Source organism: Natator depressus, chromosome 25 (genome assembly GCF_965152275.1).
Source record: "Natator depressus isolate rNatDep1 chromosome 25, rNatDep2.hap1, whole genome shotgun sequence".
NCBI classification, from domain to species: Eukaryota; Metazoa; Chordata; order Testudines; family Cheloniidae; genus Natator; species Natator depressus.
Genome location: NC_134258.1, coordinates 1,167,434 through 1,188,289, shown reverse-complemented (window position 1 = coordinate 1,188,289; position 20,856 = coordinate 1,167,434).

Here is a 20,856-nt window from a genome sequence, read left to right as displayed (position 1 = left end):
CTCAAATAAATTTGTTGGTCTCTAAGGTGCCACAAGTCCTCCTTTTCTTTTTGCAGATACAGACTAACAAGGCTGCTACTCTGAAACCCATATGGGAAAGTGATGTCTCTCAGGTAGGCAGGTCCCAGGCCATTTCGGGCTTTATAGGTCAAAACCAACATCTACAAATCAATCCAGAAACCAAAAAGAAGCCAGTGCAGGACTCGTATCATCATGAAAAGAGATGCCATTCAGCAAGCGAACTACTGAATTCTGGCCCAGCTGCAGTTCCCAAACAGAGTGTAGCTGTGGCTAAATGCATTCGAACGCATTGCAGTACCTGATTTTGAGGTTACAAGGCAGCTGCAAGGTCTGAATCTGGAAGATGCAGGTCCCAGTTGACTGCAGATGGAGAAAAGCTGATCTAGCTGTAACTGCTTCTGGATCTTCTAGTAACATCTGGGAGCGAACCAGCTCCCAGATCGCACCCTGGCTTTGGTATGCTCACTGCATGGAAGAAGGCAAGGACACATGGAAAGGTTTTAACCAATTGCAGGGGCAGCTCTACCACTTTAGCTGCCCCAAGCAGCCGCCGCCGAATTGCCGCCGCTGCAACAGCGGCAGAGCCCGCCCAAAAGCCGCCACGGTGGGAAGAGCAGCGGAGCTGCCACCGAATTGCTGCTGTGGGACACGGGCTGCCGCCCCATTCTAAATGCCGCCCCAAGCACCTGCTTGGAAAGATGGTGCCTGGAGCCGGCCCTGACCAGTTGGCAACTTTATTAGTCAAATTACATCCAGGGTTCCTGTTGGGGAGACAGCCCAGGGCAGTCACTTGCACCCCATTCATCCTTTGCCAATACTTGGGGGCTCCCACCACAGGTGGGGACAATCATCACACCAGGAGGATCTCTGGGCACTGCCACTTGCCTGCTAGTGTCCCTCCCCCTTTCAGGGGTTGAGGTGAGAGGACACCTTGATACCCGAGCCAGCTCCGCCACGAAGCGCATTGGCAGGGCAGGCGCCCTGGGGTAGTGCCCCTGCCCCTGGTTCACATTTGCCGCTGGGGATTAGACACAATGCCCCCATCCCTCCTTATCTCCCTGCCACTCACCTCCTCACCCCCTGGCCTGCCTCGTCCCTCCTCAGTCCCCTGCCCACCACTCGCCTCCTCACCCTCCGCTCGCTGCATCCCTCCTCACCCCCCCAGCCCTGCATGGGAGGGCAAGCAGGGGGACCCCAGAGGGGTGGAGGAGGGGAGGAAGACTCACCAAGCAGCAGCAGGCGGTGGTGGGGTCTTGGGGAAGGGGCGGAGCGGGAGGGAGGGGAAGAGGTGGGGCCACCATGGCCCAAGTGTCTGGTGGAGGATCCACAGTGGCGGCGCAGGGGAGGCTTAGCCTCCCCTGGCCTATTATACCCGCTGCCCATGCACCTGAGCTGGGCTCCCCATGCCCATATGAGGGCACACAACACAAGATATGGAAGGAATTCTGATGCTGAGCCATTTCTCACATTCAGGAATCTGGAAATGAGTGTTCAGTTCATCCAGTGAGTGACTGGTGCATTCACGCTGTAGCCAGTCTGTGGGTCCATGCAACATGCATCTGTCTGGAAGAATCCTGCACTGGCACCGACTGATATGCTTCAGAGGGACTCGTCTTCCAGGACAGAGATGGACATATTGAAAACTATTTCAGGTAGAATCTAATAACCCAGCCACTGGCTGGGGAGAGGTGGTGAAGCTCCCATCTACACCAAAGCCTTGCCATAAGGCTTCAGTTAGGACATGGGGCTCAGGAGAGCTGCCTTTGGTTTCTCCCATTTAACAGACTAGACTGCAGCTCTGCAAAGCTGAAGGCTGCATCATAGAGTCATAGAAGATTAGGGAGGCGCTGAGAGGGAGGGGGAGGAGCGGGGATGGGGCATGCTCGGGGGAGGGGGCAGAAAAAAGAGGCAGGGAAGAGGAGGGGCAGGGGTGGGGCTTTGGGAGAAAGGGTGGAGTGGGACAGGGTCTGGGGCTGATTGGGGGGCCGTGAAAAATTTTAAATCAAAATGAAGGTCCCTGGGTTGCTAAAATTTGAGAACTGGTGATGTAAATAAATCAGGTTTTCATTTTAACAACATCCCTTGTTCCCGTTCCCTTTAGCTGGAGAGAGTCTGTAGAAGGGAAAGATTCCCGGTTTGACAGTCTTCTCGGCGGTATCAAAGACAGAGTGTAACAGGCTCTTTGAGACCCCCTGCTGGAGGCCTCGCAAGTCCTACCACATCCGGCCCCAGAAAAGGAGCAGTGAAGGTGGGTCCTCCAGGCCTGCCTAGAAAGGCTACAGGGAAGCAGCCAATGATATCCCAGCAGGCCCAGTTAAAAGGAACTGCAGGGCCTAACCAGATCAGTGGCTGGCTGGATCCAGGGGAGCAAGGGTGGTGCTCCTGGCTAGGTGCAGGAGTTGCAGTACTGCTCCTGCCTGGTGACTGGGATTCAAGCAAGACTTTAGCCATGAGGTAAGGGTGAAGCTGGGGCTAAGAAAGGAAGTGGCCAATGGAAATGCAGCAGCAAACAATTAAAGGGAAACAGCTGGTGGATGCAACTTATAGGGTCCCTGGGTTGGGACCTGGAGAAGTGGGTGGGCCTGGCTCTACCCCAGACAGGCCAATGCAGAGTGGCCTAAGCCCAGAGAAGAGGGCAGAAGACCCTGGAGAGGGTCAGTATTTAATTGAACTGTTAACCTGGGAAGGGGATTGAAGTGAATGGGGTCAGGAAGGCTTGCTATGGAGTGAAGAGTCACCAGGCAGGGCCCTTGGGGTGCTGCTCTGTAACAGCAGTTACCATTGGAAGCTAGCCCAGGAGGGGTTGAGGCTAATCAGGGTACTGTGATAAGCCCTGTTAGATGAACTGAGCCTGGAGACGGGGCTATAGGCCGAGATGTTACAAAGGGCACCGTGAAAGGCCCTGTTGGACTTGTGCCCTGGGAGGTGTCTATTTTGTTTATACTCCTACAGACTGCATGCGACTCAGTTGGAGGGCTGAGGCAGTGACACCTGCCTGAGAAGGTTAACGACTATCACCAGGGGTCACCACAAGCGGAACAAAGCTGAGAGAGTGCAGGTGCAGACCTCGCATGAGGTGAGTGGCCCCGTCACAATGTCCCTTTGAGGAAAAGGAAAGTTAATTGAGATGGGCTGGAGTTGATGTTGTGTTTAAAGTCTGATCCCATGTCTTTTAAGACTAAACAAAAGAAACACATACAAACGTGGAGAGAAAAGAACAGCAAAGACAGGAAATGCAGCTTCTGTCTCATGTTGACTTTCATTTGCAACCTCACTGCTGGAAAAACACAGCACATGGTCTTATCAGCCACTCTGAGAGCTGGCAAACTTGTACTAGCACCAGGCTTTTCAGGCAGTGTTTTTAGCTGCCTCTTCTAGGTCGTAAGTTAACAGCACTGTTGCAAAATATACAGTCCTGGCCAGCTAAGATAGAGTCTAATTAGACAAAAGGAAAAAGAAGTGATAGAAGAAATAAAGTAGAGAAACATAAGAATGGCCATGCTGGGTCAATCCAGTAATCCCTCTAGCTCAGCATCCTGTCTTCCAACAGTGGCCAATGCCAGATGCTTCAGAGGAATGAACAGAAAAGGGCAATTATCAAGTAATCCATTTCCTGTTGTCCAGTCCCAGAGGCTTAACAATCTTGGCTAATAGCCATTGATGAACCTATCCTCCATGAACTTATCTAATTCTTTCTTTGAACACCGTTATAGTTTTGGCCTTCACAGCATCCACTAGCAACGAGTTCCACAGGCTGACATGCATTGCATGACCTAGTATTTCCTTTGGTTTGTTTTAAACCTGTTACCTTGTTTCATTGAATGACCCCTGGTTCTTGTGGTATGTGAAGGGGTCAGCAACACTTCTCTAGATGAACAGTCCCAGGCTTTTTAATCTCTCCTCATATGGAAGCTGTTCCATATTCCTAATAATTTCTGTCGCCCTTCTCTATATTTTTATCTGTGTGATGCATGGCTAGAAAGGGTTAAACATCCTGCAAAATAAATACACAAACATTATTTACATATGTATGAATGGGGTGGACAACGTAATCAACAGTCCCTGTCTATGCTGTATTCTGATAATTCAGAAGTCAAAAGAACATCTTATCATATAAATGAATTGTAAACACTGGATATCTCAGTATTCATCTCTCTTTGCAATGTACTGTGAATGGTGGATGAACAAGCAAATGGCCTTAGGTTAATTCGTGTAGCTAAGTACCAGTGATGGACCTCCTTCAAAGGCATCCTAATTATCTTTTGTTCCCTGAGGAAATCCCAACCTGTCAAAAGACATGAAATTGTATAAAAGACCCTGGGGTCCTGATCTGCTTAAGCTTCTTCAGGGGAAGATTGAGGTCCCAGTTATGCTGGGATGCCCTGAATATGAGATTTGGACATTGGACTATGAAGTGAATTCTAAAGGAACTCTTAGCAACTATAAAGCTCACCATCTCTGCTGTGAATCTGAACTCCAATGAATTGAACTCGTGTATGTATACTGATCTTTCAACCATACTCTCATTTTTTAATAAATTTAGGTTAGTTGTTAAGAATTAGCTGTAGCATGTACTTGGGTATGATCTGAAACATTCATTAACCTGGGAGGTAATGTGTCCGATCCTTTGGGATTGGTAGAATCTTTTATCTTATATGATTTACAGAAACTTTCATCATATTTGACGAGGATACCTGGATGGAGGCCTGAAGCTGGATCACTTTAAGGGAACTGGGTTTGGACTTCTGAGTAACCAGTAAGGTAATAAAGAAGCTGTTTTTTGCTGGCTTGGTAAATCTAGATATTGGAATATCCACCAGCTTTGAGGATTGTCTGTCCCATTCTTTGCAGTTCTCCCTAATTGAGTGACCACAGCTGGCTCCCCACTAGCACCCTGGTCACAATCCAGCTTCTTGTCCATTGTAACCCCTAGGTCCTTTTATGCCGAACCGCTGCCGAGCCATTCGGTCCCTAGTCTGTAGCGGTGCATGGGATTCTTCCATCCTAAGTGCAGGACTCTGCACTTGTCCTTGTTGAACCTCATCAGATTTCTTTTGGCCCAATCCTCCAATTTGTCTAGGTCCCTCTGTATCCTGTCCTTTCCCTCCAGCGTATCTACCTCTCCTCCCAGTTTAGTGTCATCTGCAAACTTGCTGAGGGTGCAATCCACACCATCCTCCAGATCATTAATGAAGATATTGAACAAAACCGGCCCCACAAGATACTGGCTGCCAACTAGACATGGAGCCATTGATCACTACCCGTTGAGCCCGACAATCTAGCCAGCTTCCTACCCAACTTATCGTCCATTCATCCAGCCCATACTTCTTTAACTTGCTGGCAAGAATGCTGTGGGAGACCATGTCAAAAGCTTTGCTAAAGTCAAGGAATAACATGTCCACTGCTTTCCCCTCATCCACAGAGCCAGTTATCTCATCATAGAAGGCAATTAGATTAGTCAGGCATGACTTGCCCTTGGTGAATCCATGCTGACTGTTCCTGATCACTTTCCTCTCCTCTAAGTGCTTCTGAATTGATTCCTTGAGGACCTGCTCCATAATTTTTCCAGGGACTGAGGTGAGGCTGACTGGCCTGTAGTTCCCAGGAGCCTCCTTCCCTTTTTTAAAGATGGGCACTACATTAGCCTTTTTCCAGTCATAGAATCATAGAATAACAGAGTTGGAAGGGACCCCTGGAGGCCATCTAGTCCAACCCCCTGCCCAGAGCAGGACCAATCCCAACTAAATCATCCCAGCCAGGGCTTTGTCAAGCCTGACCGTAAACTTCTAAGGAAGGAGATTCCACCACCTCCCTAGGTAACGCATTCCAGGGTTTCACCACCCTCCTAGTGAAAAAGTTTTTCCTAATATCCAACCTAAACCTCCCCCACTGCAACTTGAGACCATTACTCCTTGTTCTGTCATCTGCTATCGCTGAGAATAGTCTAGATCCATCCTCTTTGGATCCACCTTTCAGGTAGTTAAAAGCAGCTATCAAATCCCCCCTCATTCTTCTCTTCCGCAGACTAAACAATCCCAGTTCCCTCAGCCTCTCCTCATAAGTCATGTGTTCCAGTCCCCTAATCATTTTTGTTGCCCTTCACTGGACTCTCTCCAATTTCTCCATGTCCTTCTTGTAGTGTGGGGCCCAAAACTGGACACAGTACTCCAGATGAGGCCTCACCAATGTCGAATAGAGGGGAACGATCACGTCCCTCGATCTGCTGGCAATGCCCCTACATATACATCCCAAAATGCCATTGGCCTTCTTGGCAACAATGGCACACTGTTGACTCCTATCCAGCTTCTCGTCCACTGTCAGCCCTAGGTCCTTCTCTGCAGAACTGCTGCCTAGCCATTCGGTCCCTAGTCTGTAGCAGTGCATTGGATTCTTCTGTCCTAAGTGCAGGACTCTGCACTTGTCCTTGTTGAACCTCATCAGATTTCTTTTGGCCCAATCCTCCAATTTGTCTAGGTCCCTCTGTATCCTGTCCTTTCCCTCCAGCGTATCTACCACTCCTTCCAGTTTAGTGTCATCCGCAAACTTGCTGAGGGTGCAATCCACACCATCCTCCAGATCATTAATGAAGATACTGAACAAAACCGGCCCCAGGACCGACCCTTGGGGCACTCCGCTAGATACCGGCTGCCAACTAGACATGGATCCATTGATCACTACCCGTTGAGCCCGACAACATAGCCAACTTTCTGCCCACCTTGTAGTGCATCCATCCAGCCCATACTTCTGTTGTTCAGTCCCAGTTCAAGGCAATCGGAAGGTTAGGGACATGCCATTGATGGACCTATCCATCATGAACTTATCTATTTTTTTTTAAACCCAGTTATACTTTTGGCCTTCACAACGTACCCTGACAATGAGTTCCACAGGTTGACTGACTGTGCATTCTGTGAAGAAGTATTTCTTTTGTTTTTTTTTTTTAAACCTGCTACCTATTAATTTCACTGGGTAACCCCTGGCTTTTACATGAAGTGATAATTAACACTTCCGTATTCACTTTCTCCACACCATTCATGATTTTATCGACCTCTTTCATATCCCCTCTTATGCATCTCTTTTCTAAGCAAACAGTCCTAGTCTCTTTAATCTCTCAGAGTATGGAAGTTGTTCCATACTCCTAATTTTTGTTGTCATTCTCTGACCTTTTTCCAATTTTAATCTTTTTTGAGATGGGACAAGCAGAACTGCATGCAGTATTCAAGGTGTGGGTGTCCCATGGATTTATATAGTGGCATTATGACATTTTGTCTTATTATCTATCCCTTTATTAATGGTTCCTAACATTGTTAGCTTTTTTGACTGCCACTGCACACTGAGCAGATGTTTTCAAAGGACTATCCACAATTACTACCACTTTCTTGAGTAGTAAAAGCTAATTTAGATCCCGTTATTTTGTATGTATAGTTGGGATTATTTTTTTTCCAATGTCCATTACTTTGCACTTACGAACACTGAATTTCATCTGCCATTTTGTTGCCCAGTCACCCAGTTTTTTGAGAACTTTTGTTTCTTAAGTCCAAAACAGACTACAATCTTGAGTAATTTTGTATCATTTGAAAACCTGGCTACCTTATTGTTCACCCCCTTTTCCAGATCAGATAGGGATATCCCTCCCTCCTAGGTGGGGAGGGATAGCTCAGTGATTTGAGCATTGGCCTGCTAAACCCAGGGTTGTGAGTTCAATCCTTGAGGGGGCCATTTAGGGATCTGGGGCAAAAATTGGGGATTGGCCCTGCTTTGAGCAGGGTGTTGGAAGGGACATCAGAGTTGGACTAGATGACCTCCTGATATTCTGTGATTCTATGTTGAACACCACAGGTACCATACAGATGCTTGGGGGACCCTGCTATTTACCCCTCTCCATTGTGAAAACTAGCCATTTATTTCTACCCTTTGTTTCCTGTCTTTTAACCAGTTACTGATCCATGAGAGGACCTTAGAATCATAGAATATTAGGGTTGGAAGAGACCTCAGGAGGTCATCTAGTCCAATCCCCTGCTCAAAGCAGGACCAACACCAACTAAATCATCCCAGCCAGGGCTTTGTCCAGCCAGGCCTTAAAAACCTCTAAGGATGGAGATTCCACCACCTCGGTAGATAACCCATTCCAGTGCTTCACCACCCTTCTAGTGTAATAGTGTTTCCTAATATCCAACCTAGACCTCCCCCACTGCAAATCTTCCCTTTTATCCCATGACTGCTTACTTTGCTTAAGACAGGTTTCAGAGTAACAGCTGTGTTAGTCTCTATTTGCAAAAAGAAAAGGAGGACTTGTGGCACCTTAGAGACTAACCAATTTATTTGAGCATAAGCTTTCGTGAGCTACAGCTCACTTCATCGGATGCATACTGTGGAAACTGCAGAAGACATCATATACACAGAGACCATGAAACAATACCTCCTCCCACCCCACTCTCCTGCTGGTAATAGCTTATCTAAAGTGATCATCAAGTTGGGCCATTTCCAGCACAAATCCAGGTTTTCTCACCCTCCGCCGCCCCCCCCCCCCACACAAACTCTCCTGCTGGTAATAGCCCATCCAAAGTGACCACTCTCCCCCACAATGTGCATGGCAATCAAGGTGGGCCATTTCCAGCATAAATCCAAGTTTAACCAGAACGTCTGGGGGGGGGGGGTAGGCTACCTTGCATAATGACTTAGCCACTCCCAGTCTCTATTTAAGCCTAAATTAATAGTATCCAATTTGCAAATGAATTCCAATTCAGCAGTTTCTCGCTGGAGTCTGGATTTGAAGTTTTTTGTTGTAAGATAGCGACCTTCATGTCTGTGATTGCGTGACCAGAGAGATTGAAGTGTTCTCCGACTGGTTTATGAATGTTATAATTCTTGACATCTGATTTGTGTCCATTTATTCTTTTACGTAGAGACTGTCCAGTTTGACCAATGTACATGGCAGAGGGGCATTGCTGGCACATGATGGCATATATCACATTGGTAGATGTGCAGGTGAACGAGCCTCTGATAGTGTGGCTGATGTTATTAGGCCCTGTGATGGTGTCCCCTGAATAGATATGTGGGCACAGTTGGCAACGGGCTTTGTTGCAAGGATAGGTTCCTGGGTTAGTGGTTCTGTTGTATGGTATGTGGTTGCTGGTGAGTATTTGCTTCAGGTTGGGGGGCTGTCTGTAGGCAAGGACTGGCCTGTCTCCCAAGATTTGTGAGAGTGATGGGTCGTCCTTCAGGATAGGCTGTAGATCCTTAATAATGCGTTGGAGGGGTTTTAGTTGGGGACTGAAGGTGACGGCTAGTGGCGTTCTGTTATTTTCTTTGTTAGGCCTGTCCTGTAGTAGGTGACTTCTGGGAACTCTTCTGGCTCTATCAATCTGTTTCTTCACTTCCACAGGTGGGTATTGTAGTTGTAAGAATGCTTGATAGAGATCTTGTAGGTGTTTGTCTCTGTCTGAAGGGTTGGAGCAAATGCGGTTGTATCACAGAGCTTGGCTGTAGACAATGGATCGTGTGGTGTGGTCAGGGTGAAAGCTGGAGGCATGTAGGTAGGAATAGCGGTCAGTAGGTTTCTGGTATAGGGTGGTGTTTATGTGACCATTGTTTATTAGCACTGTAGTGTCCAGGAAGTGGATCTCTTGTGTGGACTGGACCAGGCTGAGGTTGATGGTGGGATGGAAATTGTTGAAATCATGGTGGAATTCCTCAAGGGCTTTTCCATGGGTCCAGATGATGAAGATATCAATGTAGCGCAAGTAGAGTAGGGGCATTAGGGGACGAGAGCTGAGGAAGCGTTGTTCTAAATCAGCCATAAAAATGTTGGCATAGTGTGGGGCCATGCGAGTACCCATAGCAGTGCCGCTGATTTGAAGGTATACATTGTCCCCAAATGTGAAATAGTTATGGGTGAGGTCAAAGTAACAAAGTTCAGCCACCAGGTTAGCTGTGACATTATCGGGGATAGTGTTCTTGACGGCTTGTAGTCCATCTTTGAGTGGAATGTTGGTGTAGAGGGCTTCTACATCCATAGTGGCCAGGATGATGTTATCAGGAAGATCACCGATGGATTGTAGTTTCCTCAGGAAGTCAGTGGTATCTCGAAGGTAGCTGGGAGTGCTGGTAGCATAGGGCCCGAGGAGGGAGTCTACATAGCCAGACAATCCTGCTGTCAGGGTGCCAATGCCTGAGATGATGGGGCGCCCAGGATTTCCAGGTTTATGGATCTTGGGTAGTAGATAGAATATCCCAGGTCGGGGTTCCAGGGGTGTGTCTGTGAAGATTTGATCTTGTAGTATAGGGTCTGAGGAGGGAGTCTACATAGCCAGACAATTTATGCTGGAAATGGCCCACCTTGATTTTCATGCACGTTGTAAGGAGAGTGGTCACTTTGGATAGGCTATTACTAACCAATTTATTTGAGCATGAGCTTTCGTGAGCTACAGCTACAAAATGTCTTCTGCAGTTTCCGCAGTATGCATCCGATGAAGTGAGCTGTAGCTCACGAAAGCTCATGCTCAAATAAATTGGTTAGTCTCTAAGGTGCCACAAGTACTCCTTTACTTTGCTTAAGAGTCTTTGAGGGACTTTGTCAAAGACTTTCTGAAAGCCCATGTACACTAGATCTACTGGATCACCCTTGTCCACACGCTTATTGACACCCTCAAAGAATTCTAATACATTGGTGAAGCATGATTTCCCTTTATAAAAGCAGTGTTGACATATCATGTTTTCTTTATATGTCTCATAAATCTGTTCTTTACTACTATTTCAATCAGTTTGCCTGGTACTGAAGTTAGCCTTACCCACCTGTAATTGCCAGGATCACCTCTAAAAATCCAAGTTACATTGGCCACTCACCAGTCATCTGGTACAGAGGCTGATTTTAGCAATAGTTTGCATACCATACTTAGTGCTGAAATTTCATATTTGAGTTCCTTCAGAACTCGGGTGAATCCAATCTAGTCCTGGTGACTTATTTGTGTTTATCAATTTGTTCCAGAACCTCCTCTACTAACACCTCAATCTGGGACAGTTCTTCCGATTTGTTCCTTAAAAATGGCTCTGGTGTGAGGATCTCCCCCATATCTTTCGCAGTGAAGACTGATGCAAAATATTCATTTAGCTTCTCCCTAATGGTCTTAAGTACTTCAATCATCCAGTGGCTCCACTGACTGTTGGGAAGGCTTCCTGCTTCTGATGCACTTAAACTTTTGCAGTTAGATTTTTGTGTCTTTAGCTAGTTGCTCTTATACTTTTACACTTGACCTGCCAGAGTTTAAACTCCTCTTTTCCTCAGTAGGATTTACCTTCCAAGTTTTAAAGGATGCCTTTTTGCCTCTATCTTTTGTACTCTGCTGTTTAGCCATATTGACATTATTTTGGGTCCTCTTACTGTTTTTCTTTTAAAATGTAGGGTATACATTTAGTTTGAGCTTCTATAATGGTGGTTTTTTTTTTTAAATAGTCTGTATGTAGCTTGCAGGCATTTAACCCTTGCGAGTGTTCATTTTTAATTTCCCTTTAACTTCATTTTTTGTGTAAAAAGAAAAGGAGGACTTGTGGCACCTTAGAGACTAACCAATTTATTTGAGCATAAGCTTTCGTGAGCTACAGCCCACTTCATCGGATGCATTGTTTGTTTGTTTTTCCTACTGAATGCATCCGATGAAGTGAGCTGTAGCTCACGAAAGCTTATGCTCAAATAAATTGGTTAGTCTCTAAGGTGCCACAAGTACTTTTCTTTTTGCGAATACAGACTAACATGGCTGCTACTCTGAAACCTGTCATTTTTTTTGTGTAGTTCCCCATTTGAATTTAAATGCTACCATGGTGGGTTCCTTTTGGCATTCTGCCCCCCATAAGGATGTTAAATTTAATTACATTATGGTCGCTACTACCGAGCAGTTAAGTTATATTCCATTCTTGGACCAGATTCTGTACTCCAATTAGGACTGAATCAAGAACTTCCTCCTCCCCCCCCCCCCCCTTGTGGGTTCCAGTACAAGCTGCTCTAAGAAGCTGCCATTTATAGTATTTAGAAACTTTACCTCTGCATCCCTTCCTGAGGTGCCATGTATCCAGTCAACATCAGGATAGTTGAAATCCCCCATTATTATTATTGAGGTTTTTTTATTTTAATAGCCTCTCTAATCTCCCTGAGCATTTCAGTCACCGTCACCACCCTAGTCAGGTGGTAGATAGTATATTCCTAATTCTACACTCTTCATTATTCAAGCATGAAATTGCTGTCCATAGCAAGCCTATGGTACAGTTGGAATCATCTGAGATTTTTACTTTATTTGACTGTTTTCTTTCACATAGTACCATTTCCCTGACCAGCACAATCTACTCTTTCACTGTAACACTTAAAGGTACTGCCTTCTACTGAAGGCTATTTCCAGGCCAGAGCTCCAAATTTTGCCCTTAACTGTTCCTGCTATAGGGCTAATAAAAAAAAAAGTTGGAAGAAACTTTATCTTTGTCTGGTTTTCAATGAAATTTCACTATTGGACACAGATGTTAGGGTTTGGTGTTCCAGACCATCTACCCCTAACCCTGGAAGATTTCTGCCTGAAAGGAAGAAGCTTTAGGAAGTGATGAGTAATTGAAAACTGGGTCTTAGAGCAGTTGCTGCAGCTTCGCAAAAGAAGTTTGATTCCTGTAGCTTCAAACAAACTGTCAACTCCAGCCCCACAGTTCAGGGGAATTGCCTTGCCTGTTAGTGACTGGCAGTGTTCTGCAAAGTCAAAGTGAACACAGAATTCAATTCCTACAAGACTTTAGAATTATTTAATGGCATAAAAGGTAATAGTGTTGATGCAAGGCATTTGACTTGGTACCACTCAACATTTTGAGTAAACAACTAGAATGATATAAAATTAACATGCCACACACTAAATGGATTAAAAATTGGCTGGCTGATAGGTCTCAAAATGTAATTGTAAATGGGAATCATCATCAGGTGGGTGTGTTTCCAGTGGGGTCCCACAGGGATCATTTCTTGGCACTTTGCTAATTAACATTTTTATCAATGACCTGGAAGAAAACACAAAATCATCACTGAAAGTTTGCAGATGACACAATTGGAGAAGTGGTAAATAATGAAGAGGACAGGTCACTGATACAGAGCAATCTGGATCACTTGGTTAAACTGGGCTCAAGCAAACAATATGCATTTTAATATGGCTAAATGTATACATCTAAGAACAAATAATGTAGGGCATACTTACTTACAGGATGGGTTACTCTATCCTGAGAAGTAATGACTCTGAAAGACTTGGGGATTGTGCTAGATAATCAGCTGAAGATAACCTCCTGGTGTGATGCTATGGTCAAAAGGATTAATGTGATCCTTAAATGCATTAGCACAGGAATCTTGAGTAGGAGTAGAGAGGCTATTTTATCTCTGTATTTGGCACTGGTGTGACCATTGCTGGGATACAGTCTCCAGTTCTGGTGTTAACAATTCAAGAAGGATGTTGATAAATTAGAGGGGGGTCAGAGCACTGCCATTAAGGATTAGAAAACATGCCTTATACTGATCTATTCGGCTTACCAAAGAGAAGGTTAAGGGGTGACTTGATTAGTTTATAAGTACTTACATGAGGAATAAATATTTAATTACAGGCTCTTCACTCCAGCAGAGGAAGATCGAACATGATCCAATGGCTGAAAATTGAACCTAGACAAATTCAGACTTGAAATAACATGTACATTTTAACAGTGATGGTAATTAATCACTGCAACAATTTACCAAGAGTTGTGGTGGATTCTGTACCACTGACAATTTTTAAATCAAGATTGAAGATTTTTAAAAATCTCTCCTCTAGGAATAATTTTAGAGAATTTCTCAGCTCTCTGTTACACAGGAGGTCAGACTACATGATCACAATGGTCCCTTTTGTTGTTGGAATCTATGAATCCATAACAAATCCATAGTCACTTGGCTATGCCATTCAGATTGCCATCACAGTCACACTGCCAGCATTGATACCCTACTACTATGAATGTACCAACTCCACAAAGCAGGACTAAGATGTAAGAGTTTTTCATAGGCTGTATGCAAAGAAATTTACCATCTTATCATTCTGACTCCAGCTAGCAAAGAATAGCGGGGCACACACTCGTGAAACAGTTCAATAGGTGGATAAGAGGAAAGCTAAGATCTCAGGAAAGCCAAAATCCACTCCGCAAATGGAGGCTCTGGAGGACTCCTCTGCTAGCTGTCATCCCTAGGTCCAAAGATTTGTGCCTCACAATATAGCGGAAGGCATGTAGCCACCCTGCTACAAATGCATTCCCTTCCCTTGTGCTACACAAGGGTACATCACCTGGCCCTAGACAGATGTCTCCTAAGGACACTGTCACAATTCACTGGGCTGGAGACTACACCTGGACTGAACTTTCAATGATGAGTGTGATTGTGTAGTGTTTGCTGTTCCAGGAAATGCTATGCAGGATGCACTGCAGGCTTATTATGCCCTTATCCCAAAAGTGCTGCTGTAGGGTTTGATCCTGCATCAGACACAAAGCATGTTAGCTCAGACTCAGACCTATGTGCATGTTATCTAATGGAGTCAATGGCAATTCTACAGCCAGTGCAGGAAGACATTTTAGCTGAGCTGTAGAAGCACAGTGACCTTGCTCTATAGATGCACATTTATAAAAGTGGGCAAATGGTTAGAATCAGTTAAAAAGAGTGAGGATCGACTCACAGCTCTTTGCTGGAACATTATCAACCTCAAGTAGCCCCAGGGGAAAAAGAAACTCATTGCCCAATGGGTCCCCCAAAGTCCTGCTGGACTAGGGAGCTGCAGCCAGATAGCCTTTGGAGCAAATATTATTAGTTATGGGCCCAGGCTTGAATCCCAAATCTAGACATTCTGGGGGTCAGGGAGTTGCAGCAATCTGGAATGGAACCTAGATCCAAATCTTGCAGCTCAGGCCCATCTGGTACATGGTTAAAAGAAATGTGAACCACCATGGCACCTATCTCCAGCAGGAAACCCCAGCCCCTCCCAGGAAGAGAGATTGGGCAGGTGTTCATGACACTCTCCATGTACTGTCTCTGGAACATGATAGATGGTGGCTAACTGAACCTTACCCTCTAAGGGCATGCCTACGCTGCAAGTAAGAACCTGTGGCTGGCCTGTGCCAGCTGACTCAGGCTAAGGGGCTGTTTAATTGCGTTGTCGACATTCAGGCTCAGGCTGGAGTCTGGGCTCTAGGACCCTGTAAGGTAGGAGGGTCCCAGAGCTCAGACTACAGTCCAAGCCTGAAATTCTACACTGTGGTTAAACAGCCCCTTAACTCAAGTGCTGTATTGCCGACGCATGTGTCTAATTGCAGCGTATACATACCCTTAGGACAGGGGTGGGCAAACTTTTTGGCCCAAGGACCACATCTGGGTATGGAAATTGGGTGTTGGGTGCGGGCTCTGGCTGGGGGTGCAGGCTCTGTGGTGGGTCCAGAAATGAGGAATTCAGTGTGCGGGAAGAGGGTCCGGGCTGGGGCATGGGGTTGGCGTGCAGGGGGAGGGCTCCAGCTGGGGGTGCAGGCTCTAGGGATTAGGGTGCAGCAGCGTGCTCTGGGCTGGGACCAAGGGGTTTGATGGACAGGAGAGGGATCAGGGCTGGGGCAGGGGGTTGGGGCATGGGAGGGGGTTGGGGTGCAGACTCCAGGCAGTGCTTACCTCAAGCGGCTCCCAGAAGCAGTGGCAGGTCCCTGCTCTGGCTCCTATGTGGTGGCACAACCGGGCGGCTTTGTGCGCTGCCCCATCTGCAGGCGCTGCCCCTGTAGCTCCCATTGGCCGTGGTTCCTAGCCAATGGGAGCTGCGGGGGTGGCACTTGGGGCAGGGGCAGCATGTGGAGCCCCTTGGCTGCTCCTACCTGTAGGAGCCGGAGGGGGACATGCTGCTGCTTCCAGGAGCTGCATGGAGCCACAGTGCGCACAGAGCAGGGCAAGCCCCTGAGCCTGCTCCCCGGTGGGTGCTTGAGGGCCAGATTAAAATGTCTGAAGGGCCGGATCTGGCCCCTGGGCCGTAGTTTGCCCACCCCTGCCTTAGGGCCTGGTCTTGCTGGAGCCAGTGGGCTTTGAGGCCCTGCAATAATCTTTCCTCTGGACTGAATGCTGAAGGGCCAGGCCTGATTAGGAGCATGAAGGGATACCTGGAGAAGGGACACATCACTTTCTCTTGCTATTCCCACTTCTGCTGGTTGATCTTGGGTGCCTAATGCTGTGGGAAAGGCAGCTCCCATGGTGTTCTGGTATTTTCAATTGAAGACAAATCCAGGATGTGCAAGAAACAAAAATAATGGCCCCGAACTTCCTCCGGTGTCAAAGGAAGGGGTTGGGGCAGGAGGGCTACAGGAGTTTCAGCCATTTTTTATTTTACCCCATTGGGGACACCAGTCCAGGACCCCGCCATCCACCCCATCGGCTGGACTCCAGTATTTCCGCACCCTCGCAGCGGGCTAGGGCCCGTCTCCCCAGCCAGGCCTGGTCCCCTCCTACCCCCACAGCCTCATCTCCCCGGTGGCCCCGGGGCGCGGGCACCGCAGCAGGAGCTCAGCGGCGCCGGGGTTCACGGGCAGCGGGGCCCGGCCACTGGCAGCGCGGGGCGGGGGCCTGGCTCCGCGCTCGCTGCTCCCTCAGTACTGCGGGGCCGGGCTGGTTTGCGGGGCGGGGCGGGGCCGGGGGCCGGGCCGATTTGCGGAGCGGGGCCGGGGCCTGGCCACTTGGCGGGGCGGGGCCAGGGCTGAAGCCAGGCCGGTTGGCGGGGCGGGTTTGCGGGCGGAGGCCGGGTCGGGGCCCGGGGCCGGCCGGGGCTCTGCGGCCGCTGGAGTGGGCGGGGCACAAGCTGGGGCCTGGGGCGGGGCGGGTTTGCGGGGCCGGGCGGGGCGGGGCGGGTTTGCGGGGCCGGGCCGGTTTGCGGAGCGGGGCCGGGGCCTGGGGCTGGGCCGGTTGGCGGGGCGAGTTTGCGGGGCCGGGGCCTGGCCGGTTGGCGGGGCGGGTTTGCGGGTGGAGGCCGGGTCAGGGCCCGGGGCCGGCCGGGGCTCTGCGGCCGCTGGAGCGGGCGGGGCACAAGCTGGGGCCTGGGGCGGGGCGGGTTTGCGGGGCCGGGCCGGTTGGCGGGGTGGGTTTGCGGGGCCGGGCCGGGGCCGAGGCCGGGCCGGTTGGCGGGGTGGGTTTGCGGGGCCGGGCCGGGGCCGAGGCCGGGCCGGTTGGCGGGGCGGGTTTGCGGGGCTGGGGCCGAGGCCGGGCCGATTGGCGGGGCGGGTTTGCGGGGCCGGGCGGGGCGGGGCGGGTTTGCGGGGCCGGGCCGGTTTGCGGAGCGGGGCCGGGGCCTGGGGCTGGGCCGGTTGGCCGGGCGGGTTTGCGGGCGGAGGCCAGGCCGGTTGGCGGGGCGGGTTTGCGGGGCCGGGGCCGAGGCCGGGCCGATTGGCAGGGCGGGTTTGCGGGGCCGGGCGGGTTTGCGGGCGGAGGCCAGGCCGGTTGGCGGGGCGGGTTTGCGGGCGGAGGCCGGGTTGGGGCCCGGGGCCGGCCGGGGCTCTGCGGCCGCTGGAGCGGGCGGGGCACAAGCTGGGGCCTGGGGCGTGGCGGGTTTGCGGGGCCGGGCCGGTTGGCGGGGTGGGTTTGCGGGCGGAGGCCAGGCCGGTTGGCGGGGCGGGTTTGCGGGGCCGGGGCCGAGGCCGGGCCCGAGGCCGGGCCGGTTGGCGTGGCTGGGGCAGGGCGGGTTTGCGGGCGGAGGCCGGGGCGGGGCCGGCCGGGGCTCTGCGGCCGCTGGAGCGGGCGGGGCACAAGCTGCGGCCCGGCTCCTCCCTTCCCGGCACGAGGCTGGGCGCGCCGCTCTCCCCCGCGGCGGCTCTGCTGCCTGCCGCCCGGGGCGCTGCCGGGGAGGCGGCTGGGGACCCCGGGCCCGGGGCGCCGCGCCTCGCAGGCTGGATCCCGGCTCGGCGCCGCTGCGGCTCGGGGTCATTGTCCCCCACAGAGCGGGGCCGGCCTCGGGCCCTGGCTGCCCCCAGGCTTGTCGGGTGCTCGGCGCGGGTCAGGCAAAGGCTCGCGCTAGACCAGGCGCTCGCGGTGGCTGCACTGTGCACGGCCTCGTCCGAGTAACCGGTGGCTGGAGGCGTCAGCCCCAAGTGAGCCCTTTAACAGCGGCTGACCCGGCTTCAGGGCGTGCGGAGCCGCAGGAGCTGCTCTGCGGGGGCCTGTGGGGGGTCCGGGCTGGCCGCAGGCAGCGCTGTGTGCGGAGGGGCAGCGATGTGGGGCTCATCCCAGGCTCGCGAGGAAACGGTTCTCGTCGGGGGCCTCCAGAGTTTCTGTCCTGAGCTCACGCATTGTGACGGAAGGGGCTGAATCTTTAACTACGGTTTCCCTGGGAGGCACTGGGGTTAAATAGGGGCTAACAAACCCAGACAGGACCCAGGTGTCTGACAAAAACTCCCTTCCCTCTCAACTGCACAACTTCCATTGGGGCTTCTTATTGCACAACCTGTAACTGATATTTGGTGCAAGTTTGTGTGGACAGGCTGATTTCAGATCCCATTTCAATGTAACTTTTGTCAGTTTTTTACAGGCTCAAGGTAAATAAAAATAGGAGGTGCTTAGTCCAGCGTAGAAGTGTAGTCCGGCAGATCGGCACCCCGATTGCTAACTCTGCACTGCACTGATGTAGTTGTTTCGGTTGCGTGTGGCTTGTAAGTCCCTCATTCTCCAGGAACCAGGCAGCATTTCGGGGTGGACAAGACCTGAATTCCCCATGTAAACGATAAGCAGATGCATTTTTTGTTTTTGACAAAAACATTGCAGGCTTTTATTCATTGTAAAGAAGCAAAAAGGGAAAATCAATTCCTCCCCGCTCCAGCTAGTCACCTTTATGTGAATTGGAGCCTTTTAAAACAAAAATAATTTATAAAACCCAGTGAAGATCTGAAATAATCATAGTCACTAGCTCTTCTGTAGTGCTTTTCATCAGTAGACCTCAAAATGCTATTCAGAAGAGGTCAGTATTATCCCCATGTACATATGGGGAAACTGAGGCTCAGAGAGGTGAAGTAACAGCCAAGGTCACCCAGTAGCCCAAAGCCAGGAACAGAACACTGATCTCTTAAATCCCAGTCCAGTGTTCTATCCAGTAGCACTCCCAGCCTATTGCAAATAAGCAGAATTCATGTGCATTTACTGTAAAATCACAAATAAAATTCATGTGTAGATTCGGGAACCTGATTCCCCGTTGCCTTGCTCTGCGGGTACTCATTGATACCAGCAAAAAGTGAGTGCAGGATGGTGACAAAGCACTGCTGAATCAGAATGGCAGCATTTCCTCCCACTTTGCACTGAAGTAAATGAGGGCATGACCATGCTAGCCTTTTTACCTCAACTTCCTGGATTGCCAATTAACACCAGTAGCAAGCACAATTGTGTAGGCTGGTGTGAACACTCCCTATGCATTTGCTCCAGGCTACAGGTAGTTGCTTTACCCTAGGGCTCTGTTTAGGTGAAAAGGTCCAGTTTAGATAAATCTGCACCTTAAGATGCAGAGTAATGGAGAATCAGGCCAAAAGTGCATAAGAATGTCCATACTAGGCCAGACCAAAGGTCCATCTAGTCCAGTATCCTGTCATCCGACAGTGGCCAATGCCAGGTGCTTCAGAGGGAATGAACAGAACAGGTAATCAAGTGATCCATCCCATCACCCATTCCCAGCTTTGGGCAAACAGAGGCTAGGGACACCATCCCTGCCAATCCTGGCTAATAGCCATTGCTGGACCTATCCTCCATGAGTTTATCTAGTTCTTTTTTAGAACCCTGTTGTAGTCTTGGCCTTCACAACATCCTCTGGCAAAGAGTTGTACAGGTTGACTGTGTGTTGTGTGAAGAAATACTTCCTTTGTTTGTTTTAAACCAGCTGCCTGTTAATTTCATTTGGTGACCCCTAGTTCTTGTGTCACGAGGAGTAAATAACACTTCCTTATTTACTTTCTCCACACCCATCATGATTTTATAGACTTCTATCATATCCCCCCTTAGTTGTCTCTTTTCCAAGGTGAACAATCCCAGTTTTATTAAGCTCTCTTCATATGGAAGCTGTTCCATGCCCCTACTCATTTTTGATGCCCTTTTCTGAACCTTTTCCAATTCCTATATATCTTTTTTGAGATGGGGCAACCACATACAGTATTCAAAATGTGGGGCGTACCATGGATTTATCCAGAGCAATATGATATTTTCTGTTTTATTATCTATCCCTTTCTTAATGATTCCCAACATTCTTTTAGCTTTTTTGACTGCCGCCGCACATTGAGTGGATGTTTTCAGAGAACTATTCGCAATGACTCCAAGATCTTTTTCTTGAGTGGTAACAGCTAATTTGGATCCCATCATTTTTTATGTATAGTTGGGATTATGTGCAGTTCTACTGAGCAAAATGGTGTGGGCTTCATGTCCATTGTGTCTCAGTAGCCATGGCTGCTTGATTTATAAATAAAAAGGTGCTTTCTTGAGCTGCAAGTTCAGCCTGGGCTCTGACAGTCAAGCTAGGTTCTTGCCTGCTCTCGATTCATGATCAGTAACTAAAGGTATCCCTACCCTGCAACAGGAGGCGTAATTTCCAGCTAGTTGCTTGCCTACAATCCCATCCAAGATCTTCCATATGTACTTGGGCAGCTAGCCTATCCCACTGCCATGGCTACGCTGCTATTTTTAGTTCACTAGCTTGATCAGAGACATGTACGTCGACCCGAGCTGGAAATTATACCTTACTCTCAGGTGTACCGTAAGGGCTTGTGTACACACTAGCAGTGCTACGGCAGCAGTGCTCAGTGCTTCTGGTGAAGACACTCTATGCT